The sequence below is a fragment of the Staurois parvus genome, unplaced genomic scaffold (assembly GCF_062004578.1).
Source record: "Staurois parvus isolate SC_StPar_1 unplaced genomic scaffold, SC_StPar_1.0 ptg001352l, whole genome shotgun sequence".
In the NCBI taxonomy this organism is placed as follows: Eukaryota; Metazoa; Chordata; class Amphibia; order Anura; family Ranidae; genus Staurois; species Staurois parvus.
Window position 1 is genome coordinate 750934 of NW_028319148.1, and position 23453 is coordinate 774386.

A 23453-nucleotide genomic window follows, 5' to 3' on the forward strand; every position below is an offset into this window, starting at 1 on the left:
CGCAAAAAACGGCCCTTTTTCATGGACATTGGTGGCAGCAATTGGTGGTGACCAATTTTTCGTTTATCGCCCGAAAATTCGGCCGATAAACGGCCCGTCTATGGCCTGCCTAAGTGTAAAGATTAGGAAGTAGGAGAGGGTGCTCCATGTGCAGATCCTTTTAGGCATGACAGATGTTCCAAAGATTTGACCCATGGACCAAACCGGAGGCTTTTAGGCTCTGGTCCTGAACAGTGGCCATGTGTGACTCTTCGGAAAATAAACATTTTATATACAGTATTAAACCATTCAGTTAAGAATTTGCAGAAGCAGCACATTATTATTTACAAGAAACATACATTTCTTTTATCTTGGAACACCTTAACAGTTTGACTGACTTCCAGACTCCCGCATACTTTATTGTAGAAGAAGACTCTCTAATGTTCCACAAAAAGACCTTCCAATGCACCAATGAAGTCTTTCTGGCAAGTGAACCTGTTAAATATATATATATATACACTATATAACCAAAAGTATTGGGCCGCCTGCCTTTACACGCACATGAACTTTAATGGCATCCCAGTATTAGTCCGTAGGGTTCAATATTGAGTTGGCCCCGCCCTTTGCAGCTATAACAGCTTCAACTCTTCTTGGAAGGCCGTCCACAAGGTTTAGGAGGGTGTCTATGGGAAGGTTGGACCATTCTTCCAGAAGCACATTTGTGAAGTCAGGCACTGATGTCGGGGGAGGAGGCCTGGCTCACAGTCTCCGCTCTAATTCATCCCAAAGGTGTTCTATGGAGTTGAGGTCAGGACTCTGTGCAGGCCAGTCAAGTTCCATGATCAGGACCTCGCACAGAGGTCCCGTACAGCGATCGGTGTTCCGCTGACACAGCAGGCACCGGATCACGGTGCTTCGCGCTCCCAGGGAGTGCGCACAGGCTGAAAATGCAGGCGCCGTTTATTAATTATTATTATTATTATTATTATAATACAGTATTTATAGAGCGCCAATAGTTCGCTCAGCGCTGTACATTACAAAGGGGGACAGAACATGTGACAGAACAATACCAATACAATGCAAAACATGAGGGGATCGAGGGCCCTGCTCTTTCAAGCTTACAATCTAGGAGGGAGGGGATGGTGGCACAGGAGGAGATAGCTGTGGGGGATGGAGTGGTAGGAAGAGTGGAGGAGGTCGGCAAGTTAGCAGGGGGTGGGGTAGGCTTCCCTGAAGAGATGGGTTTTCAGGGTGCGCCTAAAGGAGAGGAGAGTAGGTGATAATCTGATGGGTTGGGGCAGGGAGTTCCAGAGGATGGGTGACACCCTGGAGAAGTCCTGGAGGCGGGCATGGGAGGAGGAGACCAGGGAACTAGAGAGAAGGAGGTCTTGTGAGGAGCGGAGTGTGTGTGCTGGGCGGTACTTGGATATTAGGTCAGTGATGTAGTTCGGGGCAGTATGGTGGACAGCTTTGTACGTCAATGTTAGGATTTTGAATTTGATCCGTTGCGCAATTGGAAGCCAGTGGAGGGATTGGCAGAGGGGGGTGGAGGAAACGGAGCGGTTGGAAAGGTGAATGAGTCTGGCAGCCGTATTCAGGATGGACTGAAGCGGGGATAGCCAGCGGCGAGGCAGGCCAGTGAGGAGGGAGTTGCAGTAGTCGAGTCGTGATATGATGAGGGAGTGGATGAGCTGTTTAGTGGTTTCTGGAGTTAGGAACGTGCGGATTTTGGCGATGTTGCGGAGGTGGCAATTCGCTCCTGCACTGCTCCCCTCCAGCCGTTTATGTACATGGGCCAGACGGGAAGTGGTTAACATGCAGAAGTACATCAATCCCATCCTTTTAGCTAAGTGTAAGTAGCACCATCTAGGTCAACCTTTCTCAACCAGGGTTCCTCAAGAGGTTGCTAGGGATTTCTTGAGCAATAAAGCAATTTCTGCCTCTCAGATGAGTAACCGCTATCAACAATGCAATGAATATAACCCTAACAAGAAGAAACTAAAGCTTTTTTAAAGGAACCAAACCATACGAAACAATATCAATTATAAAAAAAATGGGAAGCCAAAAATAGAAAAGAATTTAACGTCTTTTATTAAGCTAAGAAGCCACCATATTGGTGGAACATGACAGTCAGACACATAAATGGAGGGTCATACAAATTCAGATGTATTAAATGAACAGAACTACAATTGGTAGCCTAATTACAATACATATTGTTGCTGATACCTAAGATGTTAGAGTAGCATCATAAGTATCAGTTTACATATTGGTAGATGGCTCCAGCCTTGAGAAATGAAATGATGCTTTGGTGATATATTCCATCGCGTTTCACGGGACAAAGCCTGCTTCTTCAGGGAGACAAAGCATAGGTTCCTACAATAAAGCTAGAATAGGTCCAAGAACACAGTATGGATATATGACCATACATAAAATTGAGAAAGACAGTAAAAATAAAAGGCTTAACAGCGTTTACCAGTTGACAATATTAATGACCTCCCAAATGGCCAGTGCAATGCATGTGGGACATAACTCTTCCGTCTGGATGAAAAGAGGGCCTCCAGCAAGTGATATGGAGTAAACGCCAGTCAAAAGGAACTGTGAATCCACCTATGGAAAGCAGAAATATCATTCTAAAGAATTACAGAATACAATGATCAGTGGCGACCCCCAATACTCCCAACTACACCCCTACTTCCCATTATGAACAATGATCTTTTTAGCTTTCTGTAAGGGTGGAACTTCCCAATGACTGCAAATATAAGGGGCATTGTTCTAAGTGACTATCACAGTAATGTACTCCAAACTTTTGATATAGTAATTCTTAGCAGGGGTTCACTGAGCCTGCAAAGTTATTTCAAGGGTTCCCCCATGTAAAAAAAGGTTGATCTAGGTCAGGGATGTCAAACTGGTGGCCCTCCAGCTGTTGCCAAACTGAAGGAAAAATTGTGTTGTGATGCCCAGAATTCCCCAAACTTTCTAAATGAAGACCAATCCAGATGTCCCTCAAACTTTAGGGCAGGGGTGTCAAACTGGCGGCCCTCCAGCTGTTGTGAAACTACAAGTCCCATCATGCCTCTGCCTTTGGGAGTCATGTCTGTAACTGTCAATCTTGCAATGCCTCATGGGACTTGTAGTTTGGCAACAGCTGGAGGGCCGCCGGTTTGACACCTGTGATCTAGGTAAATGTTTTCATCATACAGGGATCAAACCTACAACCTAGGCATTACACACTGACCATTACTTATACACCATACATGAGATTAAGAGAAGTTTTGACTCCCGAACCACTGAAGGATGTTTATACATTTCCCTATACAGAGTTATCTCCTTAGCAGGATGACACCTATTCTACGAAACATGAGAAAAAAAAAGTTGGCCATAGACTAGTAGAAGTTCGTTCCAAATTTTCCTTTCAAGAACATTCATTCAATTTTCGATCATTAGTGTTAAGAAACCAACGTTTATTTTCGACCACAGTGCTGTGAAGTTTCGAAAGAACACGATGAAAACTTTTTCTCAAACATACTAATTTTAACAGTGAATCTGGTTTTCATTCGGGAAAGTCCATTCACTCCAAATCTGAATGTTAAAAAATATTTTTTTTAAGAACTTTCAAACAGCATTTGCCAAGACATTTAATGCACGAAAGATAATTTTCATAAGGATAATAATACATGGCCAGTTTAACATTCAACTATGTGGAGCTAGAAGCTTTGACTATCAAAGACCTCGTGGCGCAACGGTAGCGCGTCTGACTCCAGATCAGAAGGTTGCGTGTTCAAATCACGTCGGGGTCAACAATACTTTTTGAAGGGAAAATTGTGTTGTGATGCCCAGAATTCCCCAAACTTTCTAAATGAAGACCAATCCAGATGTCCCTCAAACTTTAGGGCAGGGGTGTCAAACTGGCGGCCCTCCAGCTGTTGCCAAACTACAAGTCCCATCATGCCACTGCCTTTGGTAGTCTTGCGTGTAACTGTCAATCTTGCAATGCCTCGTGGGACTTGTAGTTTGGCAACAGTTGGAGGGCCGCCAGTTTGACACCCCTGCCCTAAAGTTTGAGGTTTCTCGATTGCGGGGGAGGATTGGCATAAGGCCTGGAAAATGGTGGAGAAATGTTCCTTCAATACTGTCACTCTTCAGACAGCCTACAAATTTCTCCTGCGGTGTTACTGGGTCCCGGCTCGGACTGCTGAGTTTAATCCAATTGGTGGAGATAGGTGTTTACTGAACTGTGGTCTACATGGGGACGTCTTGCACATTTGGTGGTCGTGCCCGCAATTGATAGGCTTCTGGTCTAGGGTTTTTGGTTTGCTGCAAACAATATTTCATATTACGGTCCGTAAGGATGCAAGGGTGGCCCTCCTGCATTGCCCAATTTTGGGTCTGTCTAGGTCTCAGCAGAAATTGTCATCCTACCTATTCATTTCAGTCAGACGTGCTATAGCTCAGGCTTGGAGAACCCCTTTGGTTGTCTTCCAGGGGGTGAAGCCTCGGAAGAATGCTATGATGATCCATGAACAGATGTCTAGCGTTCTTCAAGATTCTCATCCGAGATTCCTTAAGGTTTGGGAACCTTGGATACATTATTCCCTGCCGTCCCTGCCTCCTACTAGCCATGGCTTCTTGTAGTCATTGCTTGTGCTGGCCCTGGATCTGTGACTCTTCCAGTCTTCCTAGCTATGGCCTCTTGTAGTCATTGCCTGTGCTGGCCCTGGATCTGTGACTCTTCCAGTCTTCCTAGCTATGGCCTCTTGTAGTCATTGCCTGTGCTGGCCCTGGATCTGTGACTCTTCCAGTCTTCTTTTCTTTCTTGTTCTCTCCCTGATACTTCTCGGTAGGGGTTTTTCCTCTATGTTTTGTTTTGGTAATATGATGGACTGCTGCTGCTACTGTTTGGTTTGACTTTTGCCATCCCCCTTGGTGTCATTGGACGTTCCGTTATTTGGCTAATACATATGTAATATACATGGAGATCATATCCCCCCTTATGTATTATACATGGAGATCATATCCCCCCTTATGTATTATACATGGAGATCATATCCCCCCTTATGTATTATACATGGAAATCATATCCCCCTTATGTATTATACATGGAGATCATATCCCCCCTTATGTATAATACATGGAGATCATATCTCCCTTATGTATTATACATGGTGATCATATCCCCCCTTATGTATTATACATGGAGATCATATCCCCCCTTATGTATTATACATGGAGATCATATCCCCCCCTTATGTATTATACATGGAGATCATATCCCCCCCCCTTATGTATTATACATGGAGATCATATCCCCCGCTTATGTATTATACATGGAGATCATATCCCCCTTATGTATTATACATGGAGATCATATCCCCCCTTATGTATTATACATGGAGATCATATCCCCCCTTATGTATTATACATGGTGATCATATCCCCCCTCTTATGTATTATACATGGTGATCATATCCCCCCTTATGTATTATACATGGAGATCATATCCCCCTTATGTATTATACATGGTGATCATATCCCCCCTCTTATGTATTATACATGGAGATCATATCCCCCCTCTTATGTATTATACATGGAGATCATATCCCCCCTTATGTATTATACATGGTGATCATATCCCCCCTTATGTATTATACATGGAGATCATATCCCCCCTTATGTATTATACATGGTGATCATATCCCCCCTTATGTATTATACATGGAGATCATATCCCCCCCTTATGTATTATACATGGAGATCATATCCCCCCCTTATGTATTATACATGGAGATCATATCCCCCCCTTATGTATTATACATGGAGATCATATCCCCCGCTTATGTATTATACATGGAGATCATATCCCCCTTATGTATTATACATGGAGATCATACCCCCCCTTATGTATTATACATGGAGATCATATCCCCCCTTATGTATTATACATGGAGATCATATCCCCCCTTATGTATTATACATGGAGATCATATCCCCCCCTTATGTATTATACATGGAGATCATATCCCCCCCTTATGTATTATACATGGAGATCATATCCCCCCCCCCGTATGTATTATACATGGAGATCATATCCCCCGCTTATGTATTATACATGGAGATCATATCCCCCTTATGTATTATACATGGAGATCATATCCCCCCCTTATGTATTATACATGGAGATCATATCCCCCCTTATGTATTATACATGGTGATCATATCCCCCCTCTTATGTATTATACATGGTGATCATATCCCCCCTTATGTATTATACATGGAGATCATATCCCCCCTTATGTATTATACATGGTGATCATATCCCCCCTCTTATGTATTATACATGGTGATCATATCCCCCCTTATGTATTATACATGGAGATCATATCCCCCTTATGTATTATACATGGTGATCATATCCCCCCTCTTATGTATTATACATGGAGATCATATCCCCCCTCTTATGTATTATACATGGAGATCATATCCCCCCTTATGTATTATACATGGTGATCATATCCCCCCTTATGTATTATACATGGAGATCATATCCCCCCTTATGTATTATACATGGTGATCATATCCCCCCTTATGTATTATACATAGAGATCATATCCCCCCTTATGTATTATACATGGAGATCATATCCCCCCTTATGTATTATACATGGAGATCATATCCCCCCTTATGTATTATACATGGAGATCATATCCCCCCTTATGTATTATACATGGAGATCATATCCCCCCTTATGTATTATACATGGTGATCATATCCCCCCTTATGTATTATACATGGTGATCATATCCCCCTTATGTATTATACATGGTGATCATATCCCCCCTTATGTATTATACATAGAGATCATATCCCCCCTTATGTATTATACATGGAGATCATATCCCCCCCTTATGTATTATACATGGAGATCATATCCCCTTATGTATTATACATGGAGATCATATCCCCCCTTATGTATTATACATGGTGATCATATCCCCCCCTTATGTATTATACATGGTGATCATATCCCCCCTTATGTATTATACATGGAGATCATATCCCCTTATGTATTATACATGGAGATCATATCCCCCCTTATGTATTATACATGGAGATCATATACCCCTTATGTATTATACATGGAGATCATATCCCCCCTTATGTATTATACATGGTGATCATATCCCCCCTTATGTATTATACATGGAGATCATATCCCCCCTTAATCTCCTCTTCTCAAGAGAGAATAAATTCAGTTCCTCTAATCTTTCCTCATAGCTGATCTCCTCCATGCCTCATATCAGTTTGGTTGCCCTTCTCTGTACTTTCTCCAGTTCCCCAATGTTCTTTTTGTGAATTGGTGCCCAAAACTGAACTGCATATTCCAGATAAGGTTTTACCAGGGGCGGACTGAGCATTTGGAAACTCAGGCACTGCCCGAGGGCCCGGGGTCAGTAGGGGCCCCATGAGATGCCCCTGGTACCTTTTTCATAGGTTTTTTTGAGTGTGGGCAAGGACACAGGGGCCCCATGATCCCCTATTGCCCGGGGGCCCCATGAGTTGTCAGTCCGCCCCTGGGTGTTACTAATGATTTGTACCGGGGGGAGGGGGGGGGAATGAAATCTCTCTCTCTGGAGTCTATACCTCTCCTAATACAAGAGAGGATTTTGCTTGCGTTAGAAATACATAATAAGAGCCGGTACACCATTGCTTTCCATGTGAGCTACAGCGCAGAATCACAATGTGATGAACACACATGAATATTAGTTACTCTTATAACATTTGAATCATTTTACACTCATGTGTTGTGTTTGTGGGCAGTGCATAGCATCTTAAATAAAAATCCCACTTGCTGCATCTTTTGTGCCTCTGTATAAAAATACAAGGTTTTTATATTACAATCAATGCATTACAAATGCGCTAACAACATACTATGCATTTTGTGAAAAACACATGTCATTTTTTTATTGTGATGGTATATCCACAGCACAGCGGCTAAATGGTTAGCACTTCCACCAGGCAGCACTAGAGTCATGGGTTCAAATCCACACCACCTGATTGGAGTGTGTATGCGTGGGTTTCCTCCGGGTACTCCAGTTTCCTCCAACACTCCAAAGACATGCTGGTAGGTGAATTGGCTCCTCCTATCTAGATTGTCCTTTGTGTATGAATGTGAGTTAGGGACCTTAGATTGTACCCCCCTTGAGGGTTAGGGACCTTAGATTGTACGCCCCTTGAGGGTTAGGGACCTTAGATTGTACACCCCTTGAGGGTTAGGGACCTTAGATTGTACCCCCCTTGAGGGGTAGGGACCTTAGATTGTACACCCCTTGAGGGTTAGGGACCTTAGATTGTACTCCCCTTGAGGGTTAGGGACCTTAGATTGTACTCCCCTTGAGGGTTAGGGACCTTAGATTGTACGCCCCTTGAGGGTTAGGGACCTTAGATTGTACGCCCCTTGAGGGTTAGGGACCTTAGATTCTACGCCCCTTAAGGGTTAGGGACCGTAGATTCTACGCCCCTTAAGGGTTAGGGACCTTAGATTGTACGCCCCTTGAGGGTTAGGGACCTTAGATTGTACACCCCTTGAGGGTTAGGGACCTTAGATTGTACACCCCTTGAGGGTTAGGGACCTTAGATTATACACCCCTTGAGGGTTAGGGACCTTAGATTGTACACCCCTTGAGGGTTAGGGACCTTAGATTGTACGCCCCTTGAGGGTTAGGGACTGATGTGAATGTACAATATATATGTAAAGTGCTGCGTAAATTGATGGCGCTATATAAGTGCCTGTAATAAATAAATCCTGAGACTTATTTGAGATTTTGGTGATTGGGTTTACACATGATTTAAGAGCTCCATGAGCAAGAGTATCCCACAGTGCAAAATCATCGTTCGGCTGTGGAAAAAATGCCTGTAAACCTTCCTTTACATCCTCTGAAAAGCAATCCATCATATATCCCTTTTCAGGCAGGCAGTAAATACTGCTGCAAGTGTGAAAGAAGCCTTATGTATTACCAGGGCCATGGATAAGGGGGTACAACCAGTCCTCCTGTAGGGGGCCCAGGCCAGCGGGAGGGCCCAGGCAGCTGGGTGAATCAGATGTATGCAGGAAGGTTGATCAGAGCAGCGGAGGTTCGATTACTGGAACCGATCCCCTGTATGGCTCTTTCTGCAGCAGCTGACGTCTTCTTCTCTCCCTCCCATTGGCTTTCAGCTGCTGCAGAGAGAGCCATACAGGGGATCGGTTCCAGAAACTACCCCACATCACCTTCCTTGTGCACCATATGTTTCCCCCTGCTGCCCAGGCCCAGTAGGGGGCCCCATGAGATGCCCCTGGTACATTTCATAGGCTTTTTTGACTGTGGTTTGAGTGTGGGTGAGGACACAGGGGCCCCATGATCCCCTATTGCCCGGGGGCCCCATCAGTTGTCAGTCTGCCCCTGCTCCTAACTCTCTTGTATTGAACTGATTGTAAGCTCCCAGGATCAGGCCCTCCTATGCCTCTTTTATTGAACTGTATTGTTGCTGTATTGTCTCCCGTTATATTGTAAAGCGCTGAGCAAACTGTTGACACCAGGGGCGGACTGACCATTTGGAAACTCGGGCACTGCCCAAGGGCCCAGGGTCAGTAGGGGGCCCCATGAGATGCCCCTGGTACCTTTTTCATAGGCTTTTTTGAGTTTGGGCAAGGACACAGGGGCCCCATGATCCCCTATTGCCCGGGGGCCCCATGAGTTGTCAGTCCGCCTCTGGTTGGCACTATATAAATCCTGTATAATAATAATAAAATAATAAAACAAAAAAGCTAGGAGCGTCCCTTTTATTGTACATTCCTCGGCTATTTAAAGTGACAGTTGCGCCCGTGTGATCTAGGTAGCCGGACACAGGTTGCTCCTTTGCCAGGAGATGTTTCACGGGGAGACACACACATTCTGTTCTGCCAGGGAGGGAAGCTCAAGAGTCTCTGCCAAGGGCTAGGACACAATGACATGATGCCCTATATGTCCCTGGCAGAGGATGAGCAAGGAGATGCTCTGCAGGGCTCTGGCAGGGAAGAGGAGACGCGATGGCCTGCATACCATCTGTCTGGCTGGATATGAACTGCTAATCGTTTTGCTAATCTGGAGGCCAGGGCAAGGGAGCGGAGGGAGGAAGGTGGGGGGTGAAGCAGTGACGGTGACTGAGATGGACAAGTGACTCAGGAGACCAAGGATCTCTACAGGTGTCTATCAGGCTCTACCTCTAGGATACGTAGGGGGATGAGGGCATTTGTAAAGGGGAGAGGTGCAGAGGATCACAGGCTCTTTCTGCTCAGGGACACAAGAAGGAAAGAGGCTGCCGGAGCCACAAAGGAGATCAGACAAAGAAAGGCAAACTAGAAGAGCTGGGACCTTCTTTTATTTCAGCTTTACATGTCCACCCCAAGTTCCTTCCTCTACTGCAATTTTTTTTTCATCAATATATTATTGATAGGCAGTTATTTCTGACCTACCTTTTATCTTTTCACCTTTTGTTTCCTTCCCAACCTGTCCTGAAAGTTGTCCCTGCCAACCTCTCCATCACTTGACCCTCTCGTCTTTTGTATCTTCCAAGACCAGTATAATTAAACTTTGTACTTCCTTATCAGAACATGCTTGTTACTTTTTGTCTTTCTCGTTTACCTGTTCCTAATTTTCTAAAAGCATTTTATGTAACCTCCAAAATCAGAATTGTGAAATGTTTTCTTTCATGTTTAGATCACAGTTGTTGAGGAGTTCTCCTTGTTTACCTTCTGCCGGTATTCCATGTATTTTAGAATTATCCCCTCTTTGTCTTTTTGCCTACCTTCTTCTATCCATCACCTCTTCTGTATCTCATAAAATTCATGCCATCAAGCCTTTCCTTCCATGGTAGTGTACTCTACATCTAACTCTGGTCCTCCAGAAGCTGTACCTTCTAAATCTTTTCTTGCCTTGTCTACCCATACCTTAACTATTTTATCCTGATTTCCTGTTTCTTTACCTACCTTCGTCTGTCCATCATCTCTTCTGTACCTTCTAAATCTTGTCTTGCCTTGTCTACCCATACTTTAAATATTTTATCCTGACTTCCTGTTTCTTCAACTATCGTCGTCTGTCCATCATCTCTTCTGTACCTTCTAAACCTTGTTTTGCCTCGTCTACCCATACTTTATATATTTTATCCTGATTTCCTGTTTCTTCAACTATCGTCGTCTGTCCATCATCTCTTCTGTACCTTCTAAATCTTGTCTTGCCTTGTCTATCCATACTTTATATATTTTCTACTTTAACTATTTTATCCTGACTTCCTTTTTCTTTACCTACCTTCGTCTGTCCATCACCTCTTCTGTACCTTCTAAAATTCATTCCATCAGACCTTTATTTCTGTCGTAGTTTCCCCCACACCTGATTTTGGTCCTCCAGAAACAGTACCTTCTAAATCTTTTCTTGTCTTGGGTCTATTCTATTGTTCCTTGGTCTTTTCCATGTCTCCCTCCATTTCTTACCTTTTCTGTACCCCTCACAAACCTTAAATATTTTCTTCTTTAACTATATTATCCCCTCTTCTTCTTTTTTCAACTATCTTCCTCTGTTTTCCACCTATTTCTGTATCTTATCAAATTAATGCCATTAAATCTTTCCTTTCATGGTAGTGTACCCAACACCTGATCCTGGTCCTCCAGAAAAAGTACCTTCTAAATCTTTTCTTGTCTTGGGTCTATTGTATTGTTCCTTGGTCTTTTCCATGTCTCCCTCCATTTATTACCTTTTCTGTACCCCTCACAAACCTTAAATATTTTCTTCTTTAACTATATTATCCCCTCTTCTTCTTTTTTCGACTATCTTCCTCTTTTCTCCACCTTTTTCTGTATCTTAACAAATTAATGCCATTAAATCTTTCCTTTCATGGTAGTGTAACCGACACCTGATCCTGGTTCTCCAGAAAAAGTACCCTCTAAATCTTTTCTTGTCTTACAGTATTGCTCTTTCATCTTCTCTGTCCACCTGCATCTTTTTCCTCTTTTGTATCTTTCACAAACAATACCCATACATTAAATATTTTATATTATTATTTTATTATCCCCTCTTTCTTTTTCTTTATAAACCTTCCTCTGCCCATCATCTCTTCTATACCTGCTAAATTTCATGCCATCAAACCTTTCCTTCTGTGGTAGTTTACCACACACCTGATTTTGCTCTTGTCTTGGGTTTGTTGGATTATTTCTCGATCTTCCTTTTTGCCCTTCCATCTCTTTCCTCTTCTGTATCCTTCACAAACATTAACCATACCTTAAATATTTTCTTCTTTAACGATATTATCCACTCTTTTTTTTTCCTGCATTCCAATATCCATCACCTTTTCTGTACCTTCTAAAATCCCTGACATTAAACGTTTCCTTCCATGGTGGTTGACCCCACACCTTTTTCTGGTCCTCCAGAAACAGTACCTTCTAAACCTTTTCTTGTCTTATATTATTGTTCCTTGATCTTTCCTGTACACCTCCATATTTCCTGCTCTGTACTCTTCATAAATGTTACCCATACTTTAAATGCTTCTATAACTATATTAACCCCTCTTATTCTTTCTTCTACCTCCTTCTTTGCTTCCTCATCCCTTTTTGGAACTCTCTTTAACACCTATGTCTTACATAACTTGAAAATCCATATTCAACATTATCACCTCCCTAGAGATTCTTCAAAAATCTCATTCAAAATCTTTGCTGTTAATGCTTTTCCTGTAAACAATACTAGTGATTTTTCCTTCACCATCTCTAGATAATACATCTTTTAATGGTTCCAAAACCTTTATCTTCCATATTTTCCTTTGCAGCCGTCTTAACGTTTGGCATCCCATGTCCTCACCTGTGCTCTCACTTTTTTTTTCATGACCTCTTAACTCTTTCCCATCAGACTTGTTCATATTTAACATTGATCACCTGCTCATGTGTGTTTGATTACCTGTCTACCTCATCTATCTTCCCAAAATTGAAACCCCCAGCATTTCTCCTCTCCATCACTTTTTGTCATCTACTTGGACTCTTCAAAAACTTTGTATATCTTCATCTCTTCTCTTTTATACAAAAACTTTTTTTTTAATTTTTTTTTTTTTTTAACATATTAAGCGTTCCAACATTGACCTATCCAAGCACGTTCTTCTCACCCCAACCACTAACCTCTCCTTAACTCCTAAGCAATTCTAGTTGTTCAAAAACTCTCTTTTTGCCTTTAAAACCCATTCCCTCCCCTCACCTGGTTTCCCATGTTCTCTCAATTTTTTCATGACCTCCTAACTCTGTCCCATCATACGTGATCCTATCTAACATTGATCACCTGCTCATGTGTATTCAGTTGTCTTGTTACCTCTTTTCCATCTTCCAAATCCCCCCCCCCCCGCTCTGCATTTCTCCTCTCCATCTGCTTTGATCCTTCATGAACCTTGTATGTCTTCATCTCCTTTAATAAAAAAATTGTGTTATTAACTTTCACCTTTTTTAACCTACTAACTTTCCAGCCTTTGTCCCAGCGCTGACTTGCCCAAGCATGTTCTTCTCGCTTCTACCACCAACCTCCCCTAACTCTTCTCCATAGCAATTCCAGGTTTTTAGCCTTTCTAGTTTTCTTCTGTCCTCCATAATTTTTTACCTTGGAGGTCCTCACTGGTACGTCAGTCCTCCTTCACCAACATTGACCCCCTTTCCTCTTTACTTCCAAAGTCTACATGTTGAAGCTTTCTCCTCTGTGATAAACCCTTTCCTTGGCCCTCTAGTTTCGGCCATGTTTTCTCACCCTCCTCGGGGGAGCATTGCAAGGACCAGCAGGTTCAGCGTGGATGAACTGTATGGCTTCAATGTTTCCAAAAAGTTAAAGCCCCGTGTGGAGTTGAAGAGGCGAGGAGAAAATGGAACAGCTGGTTGTCCGCCCCTGCACACCGCGCGTGACTGCCAAACACAAGGCCATGAAAGTTCTAAAATACCAAGCGGTATGAGATACAGGTGAGTGAAAGCAATTGTGTATGTGTAAGATTGGTCTGTTGTGGAAACATTTATGTATGAAGCATTGAACTGATGTGAATAGCTGACCACGCCACCCCACTGTGAAAAAGAGTGGTTGTCAAGTGAGGCATTAGATTATTTATTTTCCATTTTCCCTCTGAGATCAGATGTTTAGGGTTGTCTTCAGAGACAGCAGTGCATCCAGGGACATTTGATTGTTTTTTTTTATCTGAATGTTATTGGCTGAAATTTACATCTGGTGTGCCCAATAGAGATCCTTTTACATTAGGTGTCCCCAATAGAGTCCCCCTTTACTTTAGGTGTCCCTAGTAGTGTCCCCCTTTACATCAGGTGTCCCCAATAGAGTCCCCCTTTACATCAGGTGTCCCCAGTAGAGTCCCCATTTACATCAGGTGTCTCCAATAGACTCCCCCTTTACATCAGGTGTCCCCAATAGAGTCCCCCTTTACCTCAGGTGTCCCTAGTAGTGTCCCCCTTTACATTAGGTGTCCCCAATAGAGTCCCCCTTTACATCAGGTGTCCCCAGTAAAGTCCCCATTTACATCAGGTGTCTCCAATAGACTCCCCCTTTACATCAGGTGTCCCAAATAGAGTCCTCCTTTACCTCAGGTGTCCCTAGTAGTGTCCCCCTTTACATCAGGTGTCTTCAATAGAGTCCCCCTTTACATCAGGTGTCCACAGTAGACTCCCACTTTACATCAGGTGTCTCCAATAGAGTCCCCCTTTTACATCAGGTGTCTCCAATAGACTCCCCCTTTATATCAGGTGTCCCCAATAGAGTCCCCCTTTACATCAGGTGTCTCCAATAGACTCCCCCTTTATATCAGGTGTCCCCAATAGAGTCCCCCTTTAGATTAGGTATCCCTAGTAGAGTCCCCTTTTACATCAGGTGTCCCCAATAGAGTCCCCATTTACATCAGGAGTCCCCAGTAGAGTCCCCCTTTACATCAGGTGTTCCCAGTAGAGTCATCTTTTAGTTCAGGTGTCCCTAGTAGAGTCCCCTTTTACATCAGGTGTCCCCAGTAGAGTCCCTCTTTACATCTGGTGTCTCCAATAGAGTCCCCCTTTAGATCAGGTGTCCCCAATAGAGTCCCCTTTACATCAGGTGTCCGCAGTAGAGTCCCCCTTTATATCAGGAGTCCCCAGTAGAGTCCCCCTTTACATCAGGTGTCCCTAGTAGAGTCCCCTTTTATGTCAGGTGTCCCCAGTAGAGTCCCCCTTTACATCAGGTGTTTCCAATAGAGTCCCCCTTTACATCAGGTGTTCCCAGTAGGGTCCCCTTTTACATTAGGTGTTCCCAGTAGAGTCCCCCTTTACATCAGGTGTCCCCAATAGAATCCCCTTTTATATCAGGTGTCTCCAATAGAGTCCCCCTTTACATCAGGTGTACTCAATAGAGTCCTCTTTTACATCAGGTGTCTCCAATAGTCTCCAATAGAGTCTCCCTTTACATCAGGTGTCCCTAGTAGAGTCCCCTTTTACATCAGGTGTCCCCAGTAGAGTCCCCCTTTACATCAGGTGTCCCCAATAGAGTCCCCTTTTACATCAGGTGCCCCAATAGAGTCCCCCTTTACATCAGGTGTCCCTAGTAGCTGCTGAAGGAGAGGAGGGAGGAAACACAGGGAAGATGATGGGGGGACAAGACTGGAACCGATCCTCTGTATGGCTCTCTTTGCAGCAGCTAAAAGCCAGTGGAATGGAGAGGAGAAGATGCCGGCTTTCAGCTGCCGCAGAGAGAGCCCTACAGGGGATTGGTTAAAGTACCTCCACTGTGCCGATCACTTTCTCTGCCCACATCCAATTCAACCAGATGCCTGGGCCCCCCTGCTGGCATGGGCCCAATACAGGAGGACTGGTGGTACCCCCTATCCATGGCCCTGTCTGCATTCACTATATCCGCTCTCCCAGGACCCTGCATTCACCATATCTGCTCTCCCAGGACCCTGCATTCACTAGATCTGGTCTCCCCAGACCCTGCATTCACTATATCCGCTCTCCCCGGACCCTGCATTCACTATATCTGGTCTCCCTGGACCCTGCATTCACTATATCCGGTCTCCCAGTAGCCTGCATTCACTATATCCGCTCTCCCTGGACCCCGCATTCACTATATCCGGTCTCCCCGGACCCCGCATTCATTATATCCGGTCTCCCTGGACCCTGCATTCACTATATCCGGTCTCCCCGGACCCTGCATTCACTATATCCGCTCTCCCCGGACCCTGCATTCACTATATCCGGTCTCCCCGGACCCTGCATTCACTATATCCGCTCTCCCTGGACCCTGCATTCACTATATCTGGTCTCCCCGGACCCTGCATTCACTATATCCGCTCTCCCCGGACCCTGCATTCATTATATCTGGTCTCCCCGGACCCTGCATTCACTATATCCGGTCTCCCCGGACCCTGCATTCACTATATCCGGTCTCCCCGGACCCTGCATTCACTATATCCGCTCTCCCTGGACCCTGCATTCACTATATCCGGTCTCCCCGGACCCTGCATTCACTATATCCGCTCTCCCCGGACCCTGCATTCACTATATCTGGTCTCCCCGGACCCTGCATTCACTATATCTGGTCTCCCCGGACCCTGCATTCAATATATCTGGTCTCCCCGGACCCTGCATTCACTATATCTGGTCTCCCCGGACCCTGCATTCACTATATCTGGTCTCCCAGGACCCTACATTCACTATATCTGCTCTACCCGGACCCTGCATTCACTATATCTGGTCTCCCCGGACCCCGCATTCACTATATCTGCTCTCCCCGGACCCTGCATTCACTATATCTGGTCTCCCAGGACCCTACATTCACTATATCTGCTCTCCCCGGACCCTGCATTCACTATATCTGCTCTCCCCGGACCCTGCATTCACTACATTCGGTCTCCCTGGACCCTGCATTCACTATATCCGGTCTCCCCGGACCCCGCATTCACTATATCTGGTCTCCCCGGACCCTGCATTCACTATATCTGCTCTCCCCGGACCCTGCATTCACTATATCTGGTCTCCCCAGACCCTGCAGTCACTATATCTGGTCTCCCCGGACCCTGCATTCACTATATCTTGTCTCCCCAGACCCTGCATTCACTATATCCGGTCTCCCCGGACCCTGCAGTCACTATATCTGGTCTCCCACAGCACACACAACATGGAAATGCAATTATTTTAGTAAATATAAACTGCTAAATACCTTTTCTCATCAGCAGTTAGAGAAGTCTTGTGACTTCTATCAGTGTCCAGCAGAGCACTGGTTAAAGCTTGTAGGAGGAGTTTTCATTTTGGTTTAGGAGGATGCAGAACCCCTGACCTCTGTCTGGACCGTGCTGATTGGCCCTGTGCTGATCACATACATCCTCTCAAAAAAAACAAAAAAAACCTCTAGCAATACACACCAAACTGTGCATGTGCAGAGTGACTCCACCCAATATGTCCTATCAAGAGATAAGAGGGGGACGCTGGAAGAAGGGGAGGATCAGAGAAGACAGGATCAAACAGCATTTTTACACATTGCAGAGGAGTAACCCCTTAGGTTCCACAGTGAGTATAACAAGCATGCTTTCCTGCATCTACAGACTGATTGTACTGTTGGGGGTTTAGTAACACTTTATAGATGACCTCCAGGCAGATATAATATATAACATAGTGGCCGGTGTTGGTAGTGCGGCCTGTCTGGACCTTTTCCTACTTTTAAGTGACGGATTTGAGCCGGACGTGCTCCCTGTTGTTGGTGTGTGTGACGGGGACTACTGGGAGCAGCAACTTTCATTGTTTCTATGGTGTTGGGTATTTATCAGTTGTCAGTGTGACTGTAGGTGGCCAGCGTTACGTTCTGTAAGCTATATCTGTACCCTATCTGCCCATTATGAGGGGTTCCCACCGTCCCTGTGCTGTGTTCCCGGGTCTGTACACCCGGAGTGCCCATTATGAGGGGTTCCCACCATCCCTCTGCTGAGTTCCCGGGTCTGTACGCCTGCAATGCCTATTATGAGGGGTTCCCACCATCCCTGTGCTGAGTTCCCGGGTCTGTACACCCGCTGTGCCCATCATGAGGGGTTCCCACCATCCCTGTGCTGAGTTCCCGGGTCTGTACACTCGCTGTGCCCATTATGAGAGGTTCCCACCATCCCTGTGCTGAGTTCCCGGGTCTGTACACCCGCTGTGCCCATTATGAGGGGTTCCCACCATCCCTGTGCTGAGTTCCCTGGTCTGTACACCCGCTGTGCCCATTATGAGGGGTTCCCACCATCCCTGTGCTGTGTTCCCGGGTCTGTACACCTGCTGTGCTAATTATGAGGGGTTCCCACCATCCCTGTGCTGTGTTCCCTGGTCTGTATGCTCGCTGTGCCTATTATGAGAGGTTCCCACCATCTCTGTGCTGAGTTCCCTTGTCTGTACACCCGCTGTGCCCATTATGAGGGGTTCCCACCATCTCTGTGCTGAGTTCCCTGGTCTGTACACCCGCTGTGCCCATTATGAGGGGTTCCCACCATCCCTGTGCTGTGTTCCCGGGTCTGTACACACACAGTGCCCATTATGAGGGGTTCCCACCATCCCTGTGCTGTGTTCCTGGGTCTGTACACCCGCTGTGCTAATTATGAGGGGTTCCCACCATCCCTGTGCTGTGTTCCCGGGTCTGTATGCCAGCTGTGCCCATTATGAGGGGTTCCCACCCTCCCTGTGCTGAGTTTCCTGGTCTGTACACCCACTGTGCCCATTATGAGGGGTTCCCACCATCCCTGTGCTGTGTTCCCGGAAATTGATAATAGGATAAAGCTCCTTGCATAACTTTTTGACATATATTATTTATTTATTTGACATTGAATAATATGTGGATTCAGGGATGGACTGACAACTCATGGGGCCCCTGGACAATAGGGGATCATGGAGCCCCTGTGTCCTCACCCACACCCAAAAAAGCCTATGAAAACGGTACCAGGGGCATCTCATGGGGCCCCCTACTGACCCCGGGGCCCTCGGGCAGTGTCTGAGTTCCCAAATGGTCAGTCCGCCCCTGTGTGGAGTCTATTTTGGGAACTTTTTCTTAGCATCGGTTCAAATTTCCAGGGACACAGAATTGTCCCTGGGATATAGGCTTGCACCTCTGCATACATGGTCAGTCTCTGGGATAAGCAGAGTGGGGGCCCCGCCAACCCCCCCGGGCCCATATGTTACAGCTAAGATCTGCCAGTGATGCCAGAATGTCAGAGCAACCCCCGATGGCATGATCGTTTCAGCATGTGTACATGTAACCCCCCCACTACTGCCAGGGCCCCGTGTACAGGGAGGGGTGGCACACCGCAGGATCTTATTATATATACAGTCATGTGACCCGGCCCGGATGGGGGGGGGAGTGCGATTTGTCCTAGAGGTGTCAGGGCCTGTTATCGTCAGCACACTGTGCTCGCTCCCAGCGCCGTTCTCCTCCGCCCCAGAATCCTCTCCTCCGTGTGGGAAAGGAGAGCCGAGAGAGCGGAAGAGACAAGCGAGCGCCCTCACCTACTCTCCAGTCTATAGAAGATTTGTATTAATAAACATTAATATGGCAAGCAGTTGCTTGTCGCATTCTGGTGGATGAGATAACAAAATAACAAAAAAAAAGACATAAGGGTGCTACCTCCTGAAGAATTTGTTAGCACGTCTCTGAAAAATCATTTTTTACCTTCTTGTGATAGAATTTAATTGTGTCACAACAAGGTATCGGCCAGAGAATTTTTTACATTGTTACCATTTTCTGCTATTTTTTTTTATCATTTTTACATTTTTGCTATGAGACTTTATTCAGAAAATTTTTTTTTGCTATGAAACTTTATTCAGAAACAAAAATGTCATTTCTTAAAATAACAAAAAAAAAAAAAAGGAAAAAAAAAGACATAAGGGTGCTACCTCCTGCAGAATTCGGTAGCATATCTCTGAAAAAAAATTTTTTTTTACCTTCTTGCGATAGAATTTAATTGTGTCACAACAAGGTATCAGCCAGAGAATTTTTACGTTGTTACCATTTTCTGCTATTTTTATTTTTATCGTTTTTACTATGAGACTTTATTCTGAAACAAAATTGTCATTTCTTAAAATAACAAAAAAAAAAGAAAAAAAAAATACGCAAGGGTGCTACCTCCTGAAGAATTTGGTAGCATATCTCTGAAAAAATAATTTTTTTACCTTCTTGTGATAGAATTTAATTGTGTCACAACAAGGTATCGACCAGAGAATGATTTACAATTGTTACCATTTTCTGCTATTTTTAATTTTATCATTTTTACGTTTTTGCTATGAGACTTTATTCAGAAAAAAATTGTCATTTCTTAAGATAACAAAATAATATATGTATTGTTTTTTTTTTTTTCTTTTGGTCATAATGTCTTGCAAAAATTCTTTTGTTTTTATAACTAAAAAATATACTTTTTCTACTTTGATAAGTGTTTTTTTTTTAAAAAAAACTATATTTTCTCATTTCGGTCATAAAAAATATAAAAAAAACTAAAATTTTACCAAAATGTATTCTGCTACGTTTTTGGTTACTAAATCCCAATAAGTGTATATTGATTCAGTGGCGTCCTGAGGCAGGTGCGGGCAGTGCGGCCCACACCGGGTGATACCAACCCTAGGGACGCTTCTGTATTGATTGCTTTGTGTGAAGTTATAGCGTCTACAAACTATGGTATAGATAATGGAATTTACACAGCTTTTACTTCCTGAATGCTCATCATTTCTTGAGGTGCTAAAATACCAGGACAGTACAAACACCCCCAAATTACCCCTTTTCGGAAAATAGACACCCTAAGCTATCTGCTGAGAGGCATATTGAGTCCATGGAAGATTTATTTTTTTTCCACAAGTTTCTGAAAAATGACAAAAACATTTTTTTTTTTTTACACATAGTTGTCATTTAAATGATATATTGCTCACACAAGCCATGGGTATATGTGGAATTACTCCCCAAAATACATTCTGTTACTTCTACTGAGTATGAGGATACCACATGTGTGAGACTTTTTGGGAGCCTAGCCACATACAGGAGCCTGAAATCCAATGACCACTTTGAAAGCCTGAAGGTCCGTAACTTCCTCCTTTCACTTCCTCACTACCTATCACAGTTTCGGAGGCCCTGAAATGCCAGGATAACACCAACCCCCCCATATGACCCCTTTTTGGAAAGTAGACACCCGAAGGAATTTAAAAAGAGGCATGGTGAGTATTTTGCAGATCTCATTTTTTTCTCACAAGGTTTTGAAATATAAAAAAAGAAAAGAAAAAAATGTTTTTGTTTTTTTCCTAATTTTCCAAAAACTTGTGGCAACAAATGAGATCTGCAAAATACTCACTATGCATCTTATCATATTCCTTGGGGTGTCTACTTTCCAAAAAGTGGTCATTTGGGGGGGTTTGGTGCTATCCTGGCATTTCAGGGCCTCCGAAACTATAATAGGTAGGAAGTGTAATGAGGAAATAAATCCCTTTAAAAAGCCTGAAGGTGCTTATTGGATTTTGGGGTCCTGTACTTGGCTAGATTGCCAAAACGTCTCTCACATGTGGTACCCCCATACTCGGGAGAAGTAGCAGAATGTATTTTGGGGAGTAATTCCACATATACCCATGGCATGTGTGAGCAATAAATTATTTAATTGACAATTGTGTGTAAAAAAAGAAAAAAGATTGCTTGGGGTGTCTACTTTCCAAACAGGGGTCGTTTTTGGGGGGTAGGGGCATTTTATGCCCAGCATTAGAAGTTTATGGCACACATCACTCACTCTTCTAACCAAAATAGTCAAGACCTAGCGAGCGCACATGGAAGCAGCTATATGCACCAAAAGGAACCACAAAACCTTTCTATGACAAGTAAGTATAAAATAAAGTGCAGCGCTAAAATAAATGATATCCTATGAGACACAAATGTGTTGTATATAAATGTCATATGTAAAACAACTCTATGTGAGTATTAAAATTGAGTCCAAAGTTAAATATCATGTGATGACTGTTATCCCAGTATGAAATCTGGTCCGGTATCCAGGTGAATAGAACAGAAAGATTGCCCACTCACCAGAAGCGCAATCTTAATGCGCATATAGAGATCTCAAATGACCGGAGGTCCCTTGCAGGTACTGCCTGATACTAGGATGTCCCTCAGGAGGTCCCTCTGTATGGTTATGGGTATGCCGGTCTGGTCTATGACTCCATCCTTTGGCCTGGACGGATCACCTGGAATCCTGGACTGGGGTGTAAAAGCTCAGTATAGGAGGAGGTCACTTCCCAGTGTGAAGGGTCCGATCTCAAGCTTGTCCCTGCAGCAGCAGGCAGAGAGGAGAGCGCTGTGGAGTGTGAGCTCCTGGGGTCAGTGTCCGGGGACTGTGCGGGAGATCGGACCCTCCACACTGGGTAGTGACCTCCTCCTATACTGAGCTTTTACACCCCAGTCCAGGATTCCAGGTGATCCGTCCAGGCCAAAGGAGGAAGCCATAATCCAGACCGGCATAGCCATAACCATACAGAGGGACCTCCTGAGGGACATCCTAGTACCAGGCAGTACCTGCACGGGACCTCCGGTCATTTGAGATCTCTATATGCGCATTAGGATTGCGCTTCTGGTGAGTGGGCAATCTTTCCATTCTTTTTCACCTGGATACCGGACCAGATTTCATACTGGGATAACAGTCATCACATGATATTTAACTTTGGACTCAATTTTAATACTCATATAGAGGTGTTTTACATATGACATTTATATACAACACATTTGTGTCTTATAGGATATCATTTATTTTAGCGCTGCACTTTATTTTATACTCACTCTTCCAACCACCTAAAGACCAAGTCTTTTCTGACACTTTTTGTTCACATGAAAAAAATCAGTATTTTTTGCTAGGAAATTAATTTAAACCCCCAAACATTATAGATTTTTTTAAAGCAGACACTCTAGTGAATAAAATGGTGGATGCTACAATTCTTTAGGTCACATAGTACTCGCGCAGCGATTTTTCAAAAGCAAATTTAGAAAAAAAAATACACTTTTTTTTACTTTTAATGCACAAAAACACAATATAGTGGCCAATTATTTGGTAAAATATAAAAGATGATGGTATGCCGAGTAAATAGATACAAAATATGACCTGATTTAAAACTGCGCATGCCCCGTGCAATGGCAACAAACTGCATACGTTTTTTATATCCATAGGCAATGTTTTAAAGGCCTTTGCAAGCTACCATCTTAGATTTACAGAGGAGGTCTAGTGTTAGAATTACTGCTCTTGATCTGACGCTCGTGGCGAAACCTCACATGTACGGTGCAACCGCTGTTTACATAGCAGGACAGGGTCAACGCTCACGCACACAGGTGTGCGCACGTGGGGGGGGGGGGAGGGGACAAGAGTGCTTTTTTTTTTTTTTTTTTTAGTTATTTATATTTTTTTTTATTATTTTTACATTGTCCCTTTCATTTTTTTTTTTTATCACTTTT

At 44.0% G+C, this 23453-nt stretch overlaps 1 non-coding gene across 1 annotated transcript; it reads left to right on the forward strand.

Moving 5' to 3' along the window:
• The first annotated feature begins 3704 nt into the window (after positions 1–3704).
• Positions 3705–3776, forward strand: TRNAW-CCA (transfer RNA tryptophan (anticodon CCA)). Its single transcript has one exon. It is a non-coding gene; the product is annotated as a tRNA-Trp (tRNA).
• The last annotated feature ends 19677 nt before the right edge of the window (positions 3777–23453 follow it).